Genomic DNA, 20159 nt, shown 5'->3' with positions numbered 1-20159 from the left:
CAAGTATCTTGGCATCTGATAGCAATGCACAGGGCACCCTGTAGCATGTTTATGTGACGCACAGCTGAAACACATTGTAACGTATGGTTAATGTTGTTAAATGACCACAGTTAGGTTTAAGCAACTAAACAACTTGATTACTTTAGAAAAAAGATTGTGCTTTGGGTTAAAATAAGGACTTTTTTTTAACCTGACATAAATACTTAACAAGTGATGTCAGTGCACAACGACCATAATATTTTGTTAAAATAATGGTGAGTTTTTAAGTTGCGTAGCGCTACATTCAAGCAACATCAACTTTGGCTTTCACACTGGACATGAACAGCGGTCTCTTGGGTGAAAGTCTTGTTTTGTTTGACCAATCCACTTTCTCTCCCTTCCACCCTATGTGGCCTTTATTGTTCTTTGTACTACGTCAGTTGCTCTAGCGTCAAATGTTGATGTGGATGGGTTTACACTGACGATAGCTGACAACCCATCAACAGACATACAGACGTTAAAAGCTAGCAAAATTTGAGGACCTCATGCCAAAGTTAGTCAACAGGATTGTGGACCAGGATTCTGCAGGCAACTGGGCCAGTGATGCTTACTGTGATATTCTTTGTAGCATGGTGTATTATCATGTTAAAAAAGAATTAACTGTAGCCTATTTAGTCGCCAGCAAAAAATATGGTCACCTTGGGTCACTTCTAGCTCCAAAATTCCAAGATTGCAAAGACCAAAATGCCAAACATATAACTTCAAAGGGGGTTCCAAAAACCAATGAGTGACATCACGGTAGCTATGTCTATGGTCTGGATAAGCCATATGCCATTGAAATCTCACTGGGTATCAAGGGCCCAAAAGACTGTGGTATGCTGAAAATGAACAAGCCTGTATGATGTGTCATCTGACCTTGCTTGTAGACAAGTGTTTAGACCTGTTCAATGGCCTTACTTGAGTGCTAAAATTCCTTACACCCTCCCACTCCCATCAGTGACCTGCACTGTTGATGCCAAACATAATGCTTCATGGACTCTCTCAAAATTCTGATCCTTTCATGATACAAACAAAACCTGGATTTAGTGTATCTCTTCATAGGCCATAGATCAGATTTTGCACTAAAGCTTCAATTCTTCAACCCCAAACTGTCTCCCAGAAAGTGCAAAGTTGGCACTGCGGTCAGAGAAACCAAGACTCACCAGCGTTAGATCTGTCACCTCTTTCATCCCTTTGGGTGCTGTCAGTATAAAGCAACATAGATCTGTCAGGGCCTGACAAGACTTTTGGGTAATGAAGTCTTCGAGCTTCAAACTGCAACAACAAGGTGTGAGAACACTCTTTTATTTTGGCAACAGTGTCACTCTTGAAGGCTTACACTTCTGCATTGCACCTCTCAGAGATAACTTTTAATCACACTGTGCTGGGATAGCTTTTCTTTGGATTTCCTGTCGAAGTTTCACTTTCTTTTACTGCAGTAAAAAGCTCTTGCTGTTAGTGCTAAAAACCCACTTTTTCTATTTATTCAAAACAGTATTTAGCATATCAAACACTCTTGATTAGGACACACACTGCATCCCCACTGTTTTCCATCAATTGATAATAGCGAGCAGTAACACTGAAATTCATTTTTATGGGAATTGCAGGTTATTTATTGCCTTCAGATTGGGCGTGACATCAGCCGGCGACGTGAGCACATTCATGATAACTGCCAATGTGCCTGAGTTAGTCAACCATGGTGATTATCTGGCTCTGCAGAGAATATAATCACGCAGGGCCCCAACCTCTAAAAGGCAATCTCATCGCTAAGCTGATCTTTTGTCTGCTGAATTATAACGCCGGAGATGTTTCTGCAGCTAAGATGTATCAAAAAGCATGTTCAGACCCGCTGAGACACCTGCTGAGCTGAGGTGGAGCCATGTACTGATCAGAGGGATGAATGGCTTTGGTAAACATTCATGACTGCTCTCCCACACACAGAAAGAGATTAAAAACAAAGAAAAAGATAAGACAGATGCGCCAGATTTTGGTGTATTCTGGGGCTCTGGGGTTTGATGAGCAGAATTTTAGGCTCTTTTCCCACCATCATCAACTTCCTGCTTAGACATTAGCCTACTGAGTCTCATTAAGGTTACACACAAACACACACACACATGCACAGAAAGTTATGGCATACCAGGTTGATTGTACCTCAGAGCTTTGAATGTATCATAGCAAAGAGCAGGACCATTTGGGAAATCAGTGAGGATCACTTAACAGCCCAGTTGCCAGAAGAAAATGTTGGCATGGTATGTTTTTGCAACCCATGGATACATTACATTTGCATGCTTCATAGGGATCATATCAGTGTTTCTGATTACATGTTTATGAGCTGACTTTGTCATCTAAAGGTGGAGGGGATGGTGGATGGTGCCTATGCAAGATGGCTGCCAAACTTCAGACCACTGCAGACCAGTGATGTCAAGACCAAGAAACAACAAAATTGGTTGTGTTTTTGGAAAACGTTTGTATCCTTTCTGGCAGCAATTGTGCCTACAAAACCAGGTGTATTTTACTGCAACATCTGAGGCATATTTAGCCATGACTGCGCCCCCAAAACTGGGTGTTTTTAGTGGGACATCGGTGGCATTTCCAGCCATGATGTGCAATCAAAATTGGGTGTTTTTTAGAGAGGCGTTAGAGGCATTTCTGGCTGTAGTTGTGCCACCAAATCAGGGTGTTTTTAGTGCGACCTCAGGGCATATCCAGCCATGTTTGTGCCACCAAAACTGGGTGTTTAAGAAGCAAGATATTAGTGGTATTTCCAGCAATTATTTTGCCATCAAAACTGGGTGTTTCTTGGAGAGACATTGGCGGAATTTCCGGTCGTGATTGTGCCACTAAAACTGGGTGTTTGTTTTAGCAAGACACTGATGGTATTTCCAGCTGTGACTGTGCCACCAAAGCTAGATGTTTTTAGCGAGACATTTGCACATTCACAGCTGCGACTGTGCCACCAAATCAGGGTGTTTTTAGTGCGACCTCAGGGATTATCCGCTCATGTTTGTGCCACCAAAACTGGGTGTTTAAGAAGCAAAATATTAGTGGTATTTCCAGCAATTATTTTGCCATCAAAACTGGGTGTTTCTTAGAGAGACATTGGCGGAATTTCTGGTCATGATTGTGCCACTAAAACTGGGTGGGGTTTTTTAGCATAACACTGGGGGCATATTCAGCCATGATTGTGCCCCCGAAAGTAGTAGTTTTTTGTTTGTTTTTGGGTGAGACATTGGAGGCATTTTCAGTAGCAATTATGCCACCAAAACTACATGTTTTTTAGCTGTGATTGTCCCACCAATTCCAGGTGTTTTTAAGTGCCACATGGAGGGGCATTTCCAGCTGTACTGTGCGATTAAAACAAGGTGTTTTTTAACAACATATTAACTGCATTTTCAGCCAGTCACTAATGCAGGGTGTTTTTAAGCAAGACATCTGTGGTATTTCCAGCCATGATTGTGCCACCAAAGCCATATGGATTTTTGTGAGACAGTGGCGGTATTTAGCTGTGATTGTGCCAACAAAAATGGTTGTTTTTTACCAAGACACTGGTGGCATTTCCGTAATTGGGCAAGCAAGACCAGGTGTTTTTTAGCAAGACATCAGTGGCATTTCCAACTGTGATTGTGCAATCCAAACCGAGTGTTTTTCTTCATCTAGTTTTTTAACAAGATATCTGTGCATTTCCAGCCATGACTGTACCATCAAAAGTTGGTATTTTAGGACACAACCATAAGCGAGTAGTTTTCGTTCTTGAAGACAACTACACATTACATCATTTGATTAAAGTACATAAAGGAAGTCATTTGCTCATTCACACACATACATGGTCACACACAGTCATAACACATTCGTAAACAGAGACACTTTAGTAAATAGGCAGAGAAAAAAAACAGTCTTCTATCCCTAAATGCTTTCACCCTGAGCTACCCGCTGACTGAATTAATCTGCAGTGAAAGAAGGTGAGATGTGAATTACACAGCATCATCTGTCAAGGTCACTTAAACTCAACAGCTAACTGCTTTCCAAAGAGTGTATTTTTCTCAGAAAGACGGTTATGAATTCGCTCTCTGCTTTACTGGGACTTGTCATAGTACCTTTGTATGTGAGAGAGGGAGTGTGACTGCTTGCTATTTAAAGCTACCATTGGTATGGCGGCTGCTGTGTGTAGAGCTGGAAAAAAAATAACAAGTCCCTCAGGGAAAGAATCATCTTAGTTTATTTGAATTTTAAAATGCTCAAATCTCATTTACTTTAGGTTTATACACTCATACATACAGTGATATTTTAGGCAATGGTGTCATTCCTACTTTGTGGTAAGAGTTCAGGAAAGGCCCTTTTCTAATTGACACAAAAATGCCCGGCATGCATAGCCAGGTAAATAAATGGTCTTCCCTGTTTGGTGTAGAAGAACTTGACTAGCCTGCACAGATGCTGACCGTGAGCCAGGCCACCCAACATCAGTGCCTGACCTCTTGAATGTTCTTGTTGCTCAGTTGGTGCAGATCCTGGCAGCCAGGTTACAAAATCGTGTAGGAAGCCTTTCAATGAGAGTGGTGTCTTCTAAAAAACTCCCCAACATTTGACCTGTTGACCCTTGGCCTTCCATTTACCTACCCCATTAATTATCTCATCAGCTGACTAGCCAATGTATTAACTAACCAATTTGTAAAGAGGGACATAACCATGATCATAGTCTCACCCTTCACTCCAACATGGCATGTTTAGACTACTGCCACTGCAGATATTCTATGATGGACTTCTTTCTGTGCGGTTGTTGAACTGACTGCAAAATGGCAGCCGTAGAGAAAAGCCCTTTGCCTCTTGTATTCTGACACCAAAACCTGACATTTGCTGTTGAGGTTTTAGACAGCTGAAAGAAAATCTTCCTTAGAACTCAGCTGTAGCTGCAGTGGAAGTTAAACAATTAAATATCCAACCCAAAAGAAATGAAAGACACTCAGCAGTTGAATTTTGGTGTTTTGGGAGGACGGGGCGTTGTGTTTAGTATGCTTGAGCGATATTAAGTAATGCTTAAGAGTTCTGTGAGGGTATCCTTCCACTTTAGAATAAAAAAATAGGTAGATAGAAAGATGTTTGAAGACAATTTGTTGGGTTTAAACATAATATTCTTAAGAACAATAGATTAACAAGAACAGCTGGTAAGGCTAGATAATCAAATCTACAAGTTAACTAGCTGTTTATCAAAAGCATGCATCAGTAACAGAGGAACAACACAAAATTACACAAAGCTGCACACTGGTGAATTTTCAACCACAGTACACGTGCTGTTTTGCACAGCAGCTCTACTCAACCTAAAGTCACAGTTGGCAGTGACTCAGCTGAGAAACGAGTTCTAACAGGTTGCCCTGAACTCCCTTGATAAACTGCATCCAACAAGCAGAGGTGTTGTGTAATATATTCAGCAATGTCCTTTCTACCTATTTGTCTCAAGCTTTAATCCTCTCAACTGAGGGAATGGTGAGTCAATTTAGCCTTTACTGAGCCATGCAGCTCCACAACTAATTTTCAACAAGTTTCGATTTTAACGAGGATTACTATGCAGTGCAAGGAAATTTCCAAATTCAACCTTTGTGTGCCAACTTGTCTGATGACTTTGCTCATGCTACCCTATCTCAGTGTACTCACAAATAAGCCCCTCAGATGCAATGACTTTTCCACTTAATGTAGTAAATACATTGGTTCATATTTATGCCTTAAAAGTCAAAAGCTCAAGTGTTGGAGATAGTTGGAGATAGATAGATCGTTGTCACTCGGCTTGTGGTGCTCAAAACGCCAAAAGAAACACCACTGAGAAAGAAATTGCTTGTAGGAACTATTTTCCTTCAACTACACTTGGCAACCATATCACTGCACAGAAGGAAGTGTGCATCTTCTGTCAGCTCACCTAACACCTATTAGCTAGCTAATGTAACAGTTCAGCCAAGGATGACACCATTAATGTTTACAAATCGCCGTCACTAGCACGAGTTTCTCGTCCATGAGTTGATGCACAGTTTCTTCTGAGGGGTAATATGGTTGGCAGGTGTTGTTCGGTAGAAAGGAAATAGTTCCCACATGAAACTTCTCAAAGCAAGGTCTTTGGATTATCTTTGGTAACTGTCATGATTTCTGGAAATAGATAAACCAAGTGCAATGTGGTTCGATTATATTCAAAACGTCTCTACAGCAGAAATCTCTAACAATTAATAAATACCTCTATGGGTGAGAGTAAAACTATGCATTTTTGATGTGGGGTAAACTGTCCCTTTAAACTAAACTCATTAACTCTGTGGAAACAAGACTGTTGTCCCAAGATGGTTATGGGTCCCCACAATGTCAGTGTGTGATCAAATTAATGTCCCCATAAGGTAGTTAAAACAACATACTGTACAAAGGCATGTTATCTCAAGCAATACTCTGAATTGTACTGGCCCACATTTACCATAGGCTACATCAAAACAACAGCAAGGCAATTCAGATGCAACACCACATGTAGATACGTTCCACTAACCCACAATAATCAATTCATGTCTTGAATGTGACACAGGATCCACTCTAAGTACAAGAGCACGGGGCCTTTGAGGACACAGGCCCCAGCATGTGTCTATCCATAATTACACCCAGTATATTCAGAGGATGCAAGACATCAACACCCTAAATAATTTGGATAGAATATACCACAACAAGTTCAGGGACTTGCCAGAAAATGTCCAGTTCGAGCTTACATGGTTCTTAGATTTGATGTAATGAAAATTTAATGATCCCTGTTGGGAAATTGGGCCAGTGCTGCGGCAAAAAAAAAAAAAAAAAAAGTATACACACACACACACACACATATATATATATATATATATATATATATATGTGTGTGTAAGATGCAGACAGGGACACATTAAATTGTGATCACAGTAGGTAACACAATGAAAGTTGCAATACAATATAATGAAATTAAGATGCACTAGCCCTATAGGCTTCCATCTTGTATCTCATCACACAGAAGGCTTCTCACCTCACCTCTTCCCATCTCAAGCCAAATGACTATGATAGTCATGATCCATCTATTACCAGACACATAAATAGCTTCAAATGTGGACACATCCCTTCATACGGTAGATATGGGAATGATAACAGAGTCCTTTTGATTTTTGAAGTGTTCGACAGGTAATTAGTTACAATCTTTTCCAGGTCTCCCTGCAGGCTTAATAGTATCTGTCTGAATTAGAGTGAGGAGCAGCAAAGGAAATGGTTCCCGAGTTATCTTCACACAGAGCTGAACAGTAGTAGACACTTCATTTGCAAGATAAGGTTAGCCTTCCGTAGCCGGACCTTTCTGCTCACTTCGTTTTAGCACTGTGACAGCGGAGGAGAAAAAAACTGATTGAAATGGGAATGAAGTCAAGAAAAAGAAAAAGTCAGGACAGAATATATTCTTTTTCAACAAGAAGCACTTGTGTATGTGATGTATATGTCAGAGATTTTTGTCTTTTGTGGCTGTTCAAATAGAATACCTCTTAACACAATTAGTACAAATGGTTAAAATGTAAGGACAAAATAAGGGGGGATATAAAAAGAAATGGTGTGGAAACTAATCAGATTTCATCATCCACCAGCTGTTGAGTCAAAATGGAAATTGGTATTTTCCTGTGAGTCATCCAATCACTGTAAACTAAGATCAGACAGTTCAAGTAAAGGCCAATCATGTTTCACTCTCCACTAGCTCTTGTGTGGAAAGCGGGACTCGTTTTTCTCTGTAAAACATCCACTGCACCAGACTAAGATCAGATAAATAAAGTAGGCCTCGTGTTCTTCAGCTATTCAAAATGTAATTACCCAGTACTGTATCTGCCCAGGTCTGCCTGCAGGCGAGTATCTGTCTGAATGAGAGGAATAAATAGCAAATGAAATGTAGTTGTTCACACCGAAGAGCAGAGCAAGAGTTTCTTTTTTAGCATATATTCTGTATATACACACACATACATACATACATACATACATACATATATGTATATGTATGTGTGTATATATATATATATATATATATATATATATATATATATATACTGAGCAAAGGTTTAATGCAACATTTTTTTAAGTCTCAAATTCGCCAGCAATCCCAGCCAACATTTCTGTTTTGTAGAGGCTACAGAGGGCTGAGTTTTAAAGCTAGACTTGTATCATATCAAACTAGAAGACCTAAGGATGCCAGTGGTACCAACCATGTTATGCTAGCTTCCCAAGAAGAGAGATAAATAATGTTTCAAAGTTAGGCTCAATTTTGGCAAGGGTTTTGGCCTCTTGACCTCTCACCTCAAAAAATGGGTTCTGTGGGTACACCAAGTCTCCCCTTTACAGACATGCCCACTGTATATCAGTCCCACACAGTTTGGGGCATAAACTATGCACTTATTTGCATGCAGTATAAATGTGCTATTTTTGCCCATTGTATTTGAATATTTCTGCATACGGGTCCCTAAACAGTGTTGGAATTACATAAATTGGGTATGACTGGAAAACAGATTCATGCGGATTCAATAAGCCCAGTTTTATTCATGTGTGATGATATTATCCCCATAATATCCATTTCATTGTAGTGAAACTGACATCATATAAAATTACCTATAGTAACCTCTAGGATAATCACAGTCTCATGAGACTTTACAGCCACAAACTAGACCCCTTGAGCATCCAAAGGATGAATGGCTTTCAAGGGTATATTGACAATAGGGGGTTTCTCAGCCGTTGCAAGAACAGAAGTGTGTGCCATCCGATTGTTGCAAATTGCAGTTCTTACAGAATTCACCAAATATCAAAAGTTTTTATTCCAAATCAGAGCATAGATTTTTCTATGGTGTCCCTCAAGGTCTTGGTCCCGTAATATAGTGTGCTAAAGGGAATTTTGACCATTTTTATTCTCAATTCTTCAATTCTCGAGTGGTATCACATACTTAAATTTAGCATCCAAACTATGTAACAAATGGCATTGAGTGCTTGAAATAAGTCTTCCATCTTTAACTTAAACTTGTGAAAATGGGAGCAAAAGCAAAAGTGTTGCATTTAAATTGTTTATTGTTCGTTTTTGTCACCATTTTCATTGCAAAATATCAAGTCAAGAAAATATCACCCATTGGGAAAAATGTTTGATTGAACAAGAGTTCAGCTAATTGTTATGCATTGTTTAATAAGAATAATGCAATGTACTCTCCTGTGAAAAGAGGCTGCCCCGTGAACTTTAAAAATAATGATTTATTTTTTGTTACACAGGCACATTACACAAGTAAATGGAAAAAGACAATGAAGAAAACAAAATACAGGTGCATGTGAGATAATAAACCCTGAGGGGTTTCTAAAAACATAAAGAGAATTATAAAATCTACGTGACCAAGAAAGGTATAAGTGAAGAAGTCGATATAAACACAATAACAGGAAAAGGTAATGGCACAACAGCAAAATACACAATAATGAAGGGTAATAAACTGAACTAAAATAGATATAATTTAAGCTAAATAAGAAGGTAGAAACTTAATGTTAGGAAGCCTAATGCCTAATGCTATGAAGCAAATCTTACCTCACAAAAAGGGATTTAGAAATGAATGATGCCTGTCTGTGAAGTTGTTTCATCTGACCTGGCACACGCCATGTCTATTGACAAATACCCGGGATTGCTCGTATAGATTGAATGTTGAGATCATGACAAATGATAACAAGAACACATTTTGATACCAGGTGTTTATGACATTTCAGTGTATCCCAGGTGTTTTAATGAGTCTTCATAGGTATATGACAAAAAACTTTGTCAGTGTTAAGCAAAGTACCAATATGACTGAAACAGAAATGACTCAGAAGACTCAAATGACACATTTTCTGCTTACATCTAATGTTTGGCTAAATTTAGAACTAAATATGATAGTTAGTTATAAAAGATCATCTTTATCTTTAATATATGGAAAGCAAACCCCCATCTCTGGTGATGAACTTATACACTTAGTCACATGATAGCCCTGTTTGCACAAAACTAGTATTACATGGCAATCTAATTTTTAATTGAATCGGCCTTTCTGTGATTGGGGGTCATATTTAGGTTTTTCTCTGTGCCTCTTTTCCACCTCTTTGCTGCTAGAGAATTATGGAGATTTGTTGTTATCACAAATAAAAGCTTTGACAGCATTTTGGGTGCAGGAGGCTAATCTCGCTACACAGCATGGAGACCCATTTGCAGTCGTCAAATACTGCTGCTTGGTCAATGATTTTGGTGTCAGACACCTACACAAAAAGGCACCTTTCATGGCGGTATGATACACCACCGGGCGGCATCAGTTAATAACGCCACTGGACAGCATCTGTTTGAGACGCTGCTGGTAAAGACATAATTTAAGGGTCTGGAAAGTCCTTGTACTGCAGGGTGGGAGGGAGGGACGTTAGATGGGTCCAACAAAGCCTAGACTTTCATCCAGGAGCCCAGTGCTCGCTTCATGTGTAAATGTTGAGCCAAACCATGATTTTTTATTTTTTTTTTGGAACCTAAAGACATGCTTTTGTGGCACAAGGAAATAGATATAAATATGAGGTGGAACAGGCATACATGGACAGGCTGTCCCGAAACATCAACAACAGATGCAGGAGGATACCCAGCACGTCATATATAGATGTCAAAGTCTACTGACCAAACAGCGATATGAGAACGCGTTGCATGTGATGATGTGTGGCAAAATTGATTGAGTATGTTTGTTTTTGTTTTATAAAAAGGTCTTAAAGGACTCACTCCAAGCTTGTGTGCAGAACTGGTGCCACCTTTTTTTATTCTCACCCCTTCCCTTCAATAATCTCTGCACATCACTGTTTTGAAGTCATTACAAATCACTGGCCATCTGCAAGTATTGCTGATAATAGTACTATTGTTTTATCTTATCTACTCCCATTAAACCCCAAGGACTGCAGGAGTGAGAAGACATGTTTTTTGTGCAGCTGTTTCAATGAAAACTGACCGGGGGAATGTGAGAAAGACAAATACTGCAAATAATCAGAGGTGGAGCAGCTCTCACGAGGATCCTAGAACAGATTTTAAATTGCTGCCAAGGCTCTGTTAGAGCATCACATTTGCTGCATTGTGACAGCTAGAGCCACTCCACAGTACATCATCACTCCTGTGTCTGAGACATTCGATAAACACCGGCCTCACTCTGTGGTGCACACTAATGCACTACTTCAACTTGAATTTTTTAAGATCTCAGGTGTGGAAAAGAACACTTTAAAGCAAGCCCTGGCACTGCAGAGGCACTGAAAGTTGTCCTCTACATATTTAAACATCCAAGCTGCTGCCCCGCTGAGTTTAACTGAACACAGGAATAAAGGTGGAAGACTACGGAGATTGAATAAAAAAGTAATGTGATCTTCTTTGTTCGGTCGACAGTGATTCATGCCGCTTTCCAGTGGAGCTTTTGGAGTTTTTCTGTCATGCGTAGTTCTGAGTGAGAATTTCGGGACTCATTGGGCAAAACATTCCTCTAAAGAAATGCTCTGCTTTGTGCTTTGTGACTATTGTTAAAGTCCCACTTTTTGCCGCTTGCTTTGTTGAACTACTGATGCGCTTTGGCTGCAGCTTCAAAAAGGATTGTTTGGGGAGAATCCAGTTTCGCTCTGTTATCAGGCGGCAGAAATGACAAGAACTTGTCTTCTAACTAGCTGGTTGAGAGACACAACATTTCTGTTGAAGATACTTTGTCAAATGAGTAGGATGGATGCTCTGAAAAGCATGAGTGTATACGTTCAGTATTGTTAAAGCACTATTATGTATGCAATCATGAACTCCACCTCTGCTGCTGTGTTGATCCGTCTAAATTTGTCCTTTACATATTTAATCTGCCACTCTGCTGCCCCGCTGAGTTTTAGAAAACACAGAAAAACATAAAGAAATTCTACAGGGGGGAAAAAGTGGCCTATGCTTGGCAGATTATTATTAATACCACAGACTTTACGTTGCAAACTTTATGCAAAGAAATGCTGTGCTTCTAAGCATTGTCCCATTTTTTACTACACTCTTGATGCAGCTCCTGTGACACTCTCCCCAAGAGAAATGATCAGTAACAATCCAGTTTTTCTGTCCTCAGAAATTACCAGGAACTGTCTGACACACAAATGCTGAGTGTTATAAAACTGTATAACATTGGAAAAAGTACTAATGCAGGACAGAGGTAGGGTAATTTCAGTAACAAGGGTTCCTAAAAAGTCTGACTCCTTTTGTGCATTTTTTTAATTCCAGAACAAGGTGAGGACAAACAAAGCATGTAAAAAGAGTCCTTTGGATGCAAAGAGTAAATCAGAAGCACTTTCTTTAGGCCACATTTTTTTTCTTCAGCTCTTAACACAGGTCCTTTCATTTTATAACTCTACTGGGATTTGCATTTTTATCTATTTTTCACTTTAACGTTTTTCTTCTCTTTTTTTGTTTTTCTACCAGCACTGGAGGCAACATGGCAAAGATTACAAAGTTTCAGGCAACAAAATAAACTGTTCAAAACAGTAATGCTGGGAAAAGACACAACAGAGAGAGTGTGTGTTTCTGTGTGTGCCCAAGAAAGAGTGAGAAGTCCTGAAGCCATACAACGACTTCATTCAACACATCATCAACTCTCAATGGATTCAGCTGCCATCGCCATAAAAAAAAAAAGTTTTACCCTGAGAGGAACTCACAGCGGAAACTTCCAGTCTTTCTGCAGGCTATACTGTACAACACACATCAAATAAAGAACATTAAGGATTTCTTGTCCATCTCCACCATAAACTGCACTGTGCAAGATTGATCTGTAAAAAATAAACTTAATGTATCTCTATAAATCACAAAGTAGAGCTGCAAGACTGTCCTGCGTAATTTAAATAAAGCCACTTCTGTTTTTTGTATCTACAGTATAAAGATTAAAATGTTTTAATCATCTCTTAATCTATGCACTTATTCCTTAATATGACATAATAGTCCAGTAAATGCTTTAGTTTAAACCCCAACTTCCCCTTATTTTGCAGACATCTTAAAATCAATATTTAGAATTTAATGACTTAATCACGAATGCACATACAGACCAAGTTTAAAATATTTAGGACTTTCTTCTCAAGTTTAAAGGATCAAATGAGGTTGTTTCATGACTTAAAATCACTTCTATCCACACTTTATATTGATGTTAATTCGAAGTGTTTTAATCTTAGGTTTAATCCTAACTTTGTTGCCACTTGCTAAGTGTTTCCTGGTTTATAACTGCACTTCATGGTCTTTGTCCAGTAATGGAAATAGCTCAGTTGTCATCAAAGTAATGCACATAATTCGTACATAACCCACGTAATCACAAACTAGTGATTCCTATAACCCACGTAATCAGAAAGGCTGCATTCATGTGACCAGTGCACTTATGGAAGTTAAAAAGTAAGCAAAGAGTCCACATAAAGGAGGTACATTGAGGTGGTGGATGGGTCAAACAAACACAGGAGTTTCCCCCAAGAGACTAGCGTTTGTGTCCCATGTGAAACCAAGTGAACTTGTCTTAGGGTACGTCGTCACTATGTTTCTCTTCCTGAGCCTGACCTGTGCAACTTTAATTGTCTAAACCCAACCTAAGAAACTTTCCATTAGCTACGTAACATCTAAAGAAGTACATATAATGTTGCCATTTAGACTTTCAAACTTGTGGTTATGACATGGGAAACTGTGTAGACTATATCTCAAGGCAATTGAATCGAACGCAACTGGACTTGGTTTTGTCTTAGAAGACGTTTCACCTCTTATCCAAGAGGCTTCATCAGTTCATTCTTGTCTGACTAGGCTGGAACTAGTCTGACAAACTGGTGTGTAAGCACCCGGGTATTTAACCTCTGGGGAGGTCTTCACAAGGCCAATGATGTCACTGGTTCGTTGGTAACGAACCTCTTGGATAAGAGGTGAAACGTCTTCTAAGACAAAACCAAGTCCAGTTGCGTTCGATTCAATTGCCTTGAGATAACTATGACCTGGATGAATGAGAATATCCACAGGCATGTGTAGACTATATGCTTATGATGAGAACACCGCTGCTCAGCAACAACAATATTAGCCCCTTTTCCACTAACATTTCCAGGAACTTTTATGACCAGGAGTTTATTTACCTGGGTAAAAGAATTCCTGGTAATCTGTGTGGTTTGCGTTTCCATCGCATCAGTGTATGTGTGCGTGTGTGTGTGTGTGTGTGTGTGTGTGTGGAGGAGTTCAGCGCTGGCACAAAAGAACCGATACGTTAGTCAATACTACGGTCTTGGATAATTTAGCCCGGGCTAATTTAGGACCGGGTCTCAGTACCCATCCTAAATCAAAACCCAAACGATGTGAGGCTTGTAGAAATTAAATAAAGTTTGCAGGCTGCCTGTGCCAGGAAGTGCGGAATGCTGCGTGTGAGTCCACCAATCAGCGTTCCTCGGCACACAGCCCCACCCCTCAAGAATTCCGGGTAATAAAAGTCCTACCCCCTACTAGGTACTTTTTTCAGGGCAAGTTTGGGGTTGAGGGAAAGTTTTTTTACCTGGGTAATTTTGATGGAAATGCGCAGAGGTTTTTTCAAAATCTCGGGTAAATGAGAAAAGGTCCTGCGGTGGAAAAGGGGCTATGGACGCTTTTGTCGGCATCTAGAAGTAGGGCAACAATTTAACAGGGTGGCAAGTGGCTGACGTAATGCAGGATATTAAAAGGCATCAAGACAAAGAAAAAAAGACAAGGCTGTTGTGAATTGGGAACATTTTCCTCAGAGATATTAAAAAATTAAAAAGAAAGTAAGTTATGAGGACTTCCCAGGTTAGTGATTCTGATCATCAGTAACACTTAACCTTCTGGCATAATTATAATGCAATACGTATTTATACATGTTAGCACTACAGCACAGCCACAACCAACAGCATTTGATGGTATAGTGCCTTGCTTTGTGGCACTACAGTGAAAAAAGTAGAGGGAAACGGGGGATTCTCTCACAAACCCTTTCAGGATTTCCGACTTTAGGGATTCAATCTGAAAAGCTTGATTCACATTCTGTAACCTCTAACATTTCTACTGACCACCAGCCTGACTGTAAGTGAGCTGTACGGATCTGTCCCGTATCCACAAATGACATTCAACCTTCACTGGTTCCAGTGTGAAAAGATATTTTCTCAGACAACTATTGGTTATTGTTGAGTTTCTGTATTATCGTTGTATATCTGCAGAAAGGCAAGCACCATTTTCTGAATACAGGCACAACACTATAACAATTCTGTAAGGCTGAAACTCTTTCTCTCCTTCCCTAAGGCCATCCCTCTTCTTCACTTCCCTATCTCCTCTCTTCTCCTCTTTGCATTCATCTAAAAAAGCAGCCAAATGGTGTTTTTCTTCACTAACTTATCGCCACCAGCCACAGTCTGGCATTTCACAATGGGAGAAAAAAAACATTTGGGGCAGCGATAAGATTTGTCCTCCCTGTTGCTGGCGTTATTGTTGCAGACAAACAGCAGAGTTAACATTGGAAAGCATCTGTCTCCCCCACCGCCCTCCATCTTTCTCTCCATCCCTCTCATATTTGTGTTGAGAGAAACAGAGGCGGGAAATGAAAACGAGGAAGGCAGATGCTGAAAAACATAGAATGCCACATATACAGGCACATGGAGGAAACCTGTCACCTCACAGACTGGCTTTCATACACACACAAACACACTCACACACACTCAGAGGGCCATGAAAGTGAAAAATGCCAAAACAAATTTATATATAATTTTGTTTTATCATCAAACTTTTTCTGTCATTATCTTTTCCATCCCTCAATTTAATTTAATTTTCCATTTCCACATATTCTTCTCCAAGGTCAGGGTGCTGCTGGAGCTGATCCCAGCATGCACCAGATGAAAGGAAGGTAAACAGCTTTGACAGGCTCCAAGTCCATTACAAGGACCTCTTCATTTATGGTAAATGTGTATTGATGTACTTCATGAAAGTGTTTTCTTTGTGTAAACCGACCACTTATCAATTCACTGAAATTATATTCAAAGAAAAAATTCAATCAGTATCTCGTCACTCAGATAGATATGTTTTTTTCTTTGCACCAGATCTGAGATCTCTGGTGCCACCATACAACTGACGTGAATGGAATTTATTTTGTGATGTTTAAAGGAATACTTTTGTATTCACCTCTCGCTGAACTTGTGAAGAAAAAGTTTTCCTTGCATGCATCCGGTGAATAAAGAATCCAAACACAGAGAAATTCTTGTTTAACAACAGCAAAACTATATCAAAACATCCATTTACAAACTGTTATAAAACTCGTGCTGTATAATCCAAGTCTCATTTATCCAGTCATATGCTCAGTACTTCCCAAACAAACCTCTTCTCATTCTGAAGTCGTCAAATACCACCGCTTGGTCAGTGATCTCCAAGTCAGACACCAATAAGAAAAGCCATCTTTTTGCGGCAGTATGATACACCGCCAAACAGCATCAGTTTGAAACACCATCGGAAAACACTGTAACTTAAGGAGATGGAAAGTCCCTATAGGGTGGCTGGGAGTGGTGGTGGATGAGTCCAGCAAACACCGGACTTTCACCCAGGAGTTAAGTGTTCACTTCCTGTATGAATGTGGGCTAAACCATAATATTTTTTCCTAAACCTAATCACATGCTTTTGTTGCCTACAACTTAACCATGAGCATTTGTTGCACAAGAAAATAATCATAAGTATGAGATCATTTACCATCCTTGTAAGTTTATCTTAAAAAAGACTGTATGCATTTAAACAGAAGTGTATTCTAAAAAGACACAATGCATGTCCTAGATTGTCAACAACAGACGCACCCAGGATCCCTAGTGCGTAATATGTAGAAGACTGAACTGAACTTGAAGTGAAACTTATCTACACTGTCATCAAAGCCAGACTCCATTGACAAAAATGGTAATTTTACCTGGGGTGGCCAATTAAGATTTCTGAGGTAGTCAGTGCCACTCCAGGCCACTGTCTGGACATATCCCTGCTGGTGTGGGAGTAGCTTTTAAAAGGTGCTTTCACATCTGCCCTGTTTGGTTCAGTTCAATTGAAAAAAGTTTGTTTGCCCCCTTAGTGTGGTTCGTTCGGGCAGGTGTGAACACAGTAATCGCACTTGGGTGTGCACCAAAACAACTGGACCGAGACCTTCTTGAAGAGGTCGTCTCGGTCTGGTTACAAACAAACTCTGGTGCAGTTTGTTTGTGGTGAGAACGTGTTCCGACCTTGGTCCAAACCAACTGCAGTCACATGACACATTGTTTGGGTTAAACATGAGCATGTTACAGTCCTGGAGGATTATTAATGTGCACCTCCTCCTGTACTGCCTTAATATGCACATTCAGCACATCCAATGCATCAAAACATTGTTTTCTAGTTGGAGCCGCGCCTCGTTTTCAAACTGTATGGTTTGACTAAAATGAACAATGACAGCAATATAGTCCACGATGAGCAGCGCTAAAATCAACCTGCGTAGTTGTCCCTCCATTGTGACATTAGAAAGTGTCACATTTATCTTGCAAGTGTACTCTTCTTCAACGTTTGCTTTACTTCCTGGATTTTTCCCACATGGAAATTCTGACCAATCAAGAGCAGCTTTCTCGCTCAAGGCATTTGATCTGGTCCACTTGTAAATGCTGTTGTGAGAATATGAACCAACTCTAGGCAATTATGCAACTTTGTAACAAAACTAGTCCCTGATTTGGATCAAAGCAAGCACACTCTAGGTTTGTAGGCACCCAAAGTTATGTTTTCTTGCACGTTTCCCATCAGTACAGCTCAGTACAGCCACAACATAGCTCACATTGAGCTGCTACAACAAAAGCAGTCATGCAGACTCTTGATATCAAACTGTGATTGTTTCTGCATTTTAATGGTAAACTTTTGTCATGCAGTTAGAAAGAATGCATCATTGCAAAAAGCCTGGTTATGATCAGTATTATTAGCTCATGCATAATGGTTTTACTCTTTTCTACATCTCTGTCCTTGCAGATAACAGCCTCCCCGATATCAGGGGTGTAATGAGCTACTGTTAATCCAAGCTGAGCACTTTCGGCTGTCACTCTCCACCAGCAAACGGCTAGAAGACTTTTAATGCATTAATTTACTTTTAAAACCTTATGACAGTAATTTATTGATGATTTATTTTATAAATCTCTTTTGGGGACCAGAAGATTCCCTGTGGAAAGGATACAGTAAGGAAGAGGCAGGGGAGGCTGCACTAGATAGAGTAAGACAGATGCAGAAATGTCCAAAGTGAAAAATAGTGAACACCTGTTTTCTCTCGGGTAACGTTCACACTGCTAACCTGCATCACATCCATTGTCCTGATGGACAGTGTGTGAGCTTTAGACCTCTAAACATCCAGCTCACAGAGGTAGAGACTTTCAGGATAGGGATCTGAAACATATTGTCTCACAGCAAAAAAAATACAGCACTTCAAAGTATCTCTTTTAAATCAATGGATGACTTCACTTTTTTGCATTTTGGACAAACTCAGAAATTGTAAGCCACCATCTTAGAAAAGCAACAACCATGTCAATGACCCACATGTGCACAAGCACGGATGAGTTGCCCTCAGCAGGCTACTATGACTAACCAGGAGAAAAGGACAAATGGAGATTGATTTGTTGTCTGAAACGATAATCCTGTTTATTGTCTGCGGGTCCAAAAGTCAAACACTGTCCAATGTTTTCACCCTAAAATCAAAGTTTCAGCAGCTAAGACATTTTTTTCCTACTAAGTGCAGCTCAAATCTGACGGTTTGTTTGGGACTTTGATGGTAAAGGAATGTCTGATCCGTGTTGACACGTCATAAGATCTGCAATTACAGTGAAAAGAGGTTCAAGGCAGCCACAAATCGAGTGTGATATGAGTGCTGAACACACTTCATGGCGTTGACTCCTTTACTTGACAGCACTAGCTAGACTGTTAGTATGTATTGATTACTTGGAAGGTGCTAGGACACATTCTCTCAACAGTCTCAGTAGGTGGGCTTAACAAAACATCGCTAATACTGGTAATGGATTTTCAGCATAGCAGCACATGGACCAAACACAAGAAACTAAACCAATGTCTTTTTATGTAATACAGCTTGGTAATGTAAGCGATGTAAATTTTATGGAGGTTGTAGTTGTTTTCATCATATTTTTTTTTTGGTAGACAATAATCCATCCATTTTTAACTGCTTGTCCGAAGCCAGGTCATGGGGGCAGCAGGCTGAGCAAAGTATTCCAGACATCCTTCTCCCCAGCAACTTTCCAGCTTCTCCTGGGGGATCCCGAGACATAGCAACTTTCCAGCTTCTCCTGGGGGATCCCGAGACATTATCAGGCCAGATAAGATATGTAATCCCTCCAGCGTGTTCTGGGTCTGCCCCGGGGCCTCCTACCAGTTGGATGTACCCGAGCACCTCTAACAGAAGGCACCCAGGAGGCATCCTGATCAGATGCCCAAACCACTTCAACTGACCCCTTTCGATGCGAAGGAGCAGCGGCTCTACTCCAAGCGCCCTCCCAATGTCCGAGCTCCTTACCCTATCTCTAAGGCTGAGCCCAGCCACCCTTTGGAGAGAACTCATTTCAGCCGCTTGTATCCAGGACCTCATTCTTTCGGTCACTACCCAAAGCTCATGACCATAGGTGAGGGTTGGGACGTAGATGGACCAGTAAATCGAAAGCTTTGCCTTCCAGCTCAGCTCCCTCTTCACCACAACAGTCCGGCACAGCTCCCACATCACTGTAGATGCTGTGCCAAACCGCCGATCCTTCCCACACTCAATTCTACCCTCACTCGTGAACAAGACCAAGAGATACTTGAACTCCCCCGCTTGGGGCAGCAACTAACTGCCAACCCAGAGGGGGCAATCCACCTTTTTCTGGTAGAATATAATTTGAAAGTAAAATGTTGACAGCGAGGTTTGTGAATAATCATAGAAACAGGACATTGTTCCTCACAAGAGATGCTGGTATACTGAGTTTCTCCAGTGTCGAATGTTTCAATTGGGTGTTTTGTCATTGAAACATTTAACAGTGCCCCACCTCAGTCAAAGAGTTTGGACAGACCACTGCACGACAGAATTCATATTTCAATTTAATAAAACTGATATTGTAAACCTTAACCACACATCATTGAT

Source organism: Epinephelus moara, chromosome 5 (genome assembly GCF_006386435.1).
Source record: "Epinephelus moara isolate mb chromosome 5, YSFRI_EMoa_1.0, whole genome shotgun sequence".
NCBI lineage: Eukaryota > Metazoa > Chordata > Actinopteri > Perciformes > Serranidae > Epinephelus > Epinephelus moara.
The sequence above is the reverse complement of the archived record's forward strand: the minus strand, read 5'-3'. Positions refer to the sequence as shown.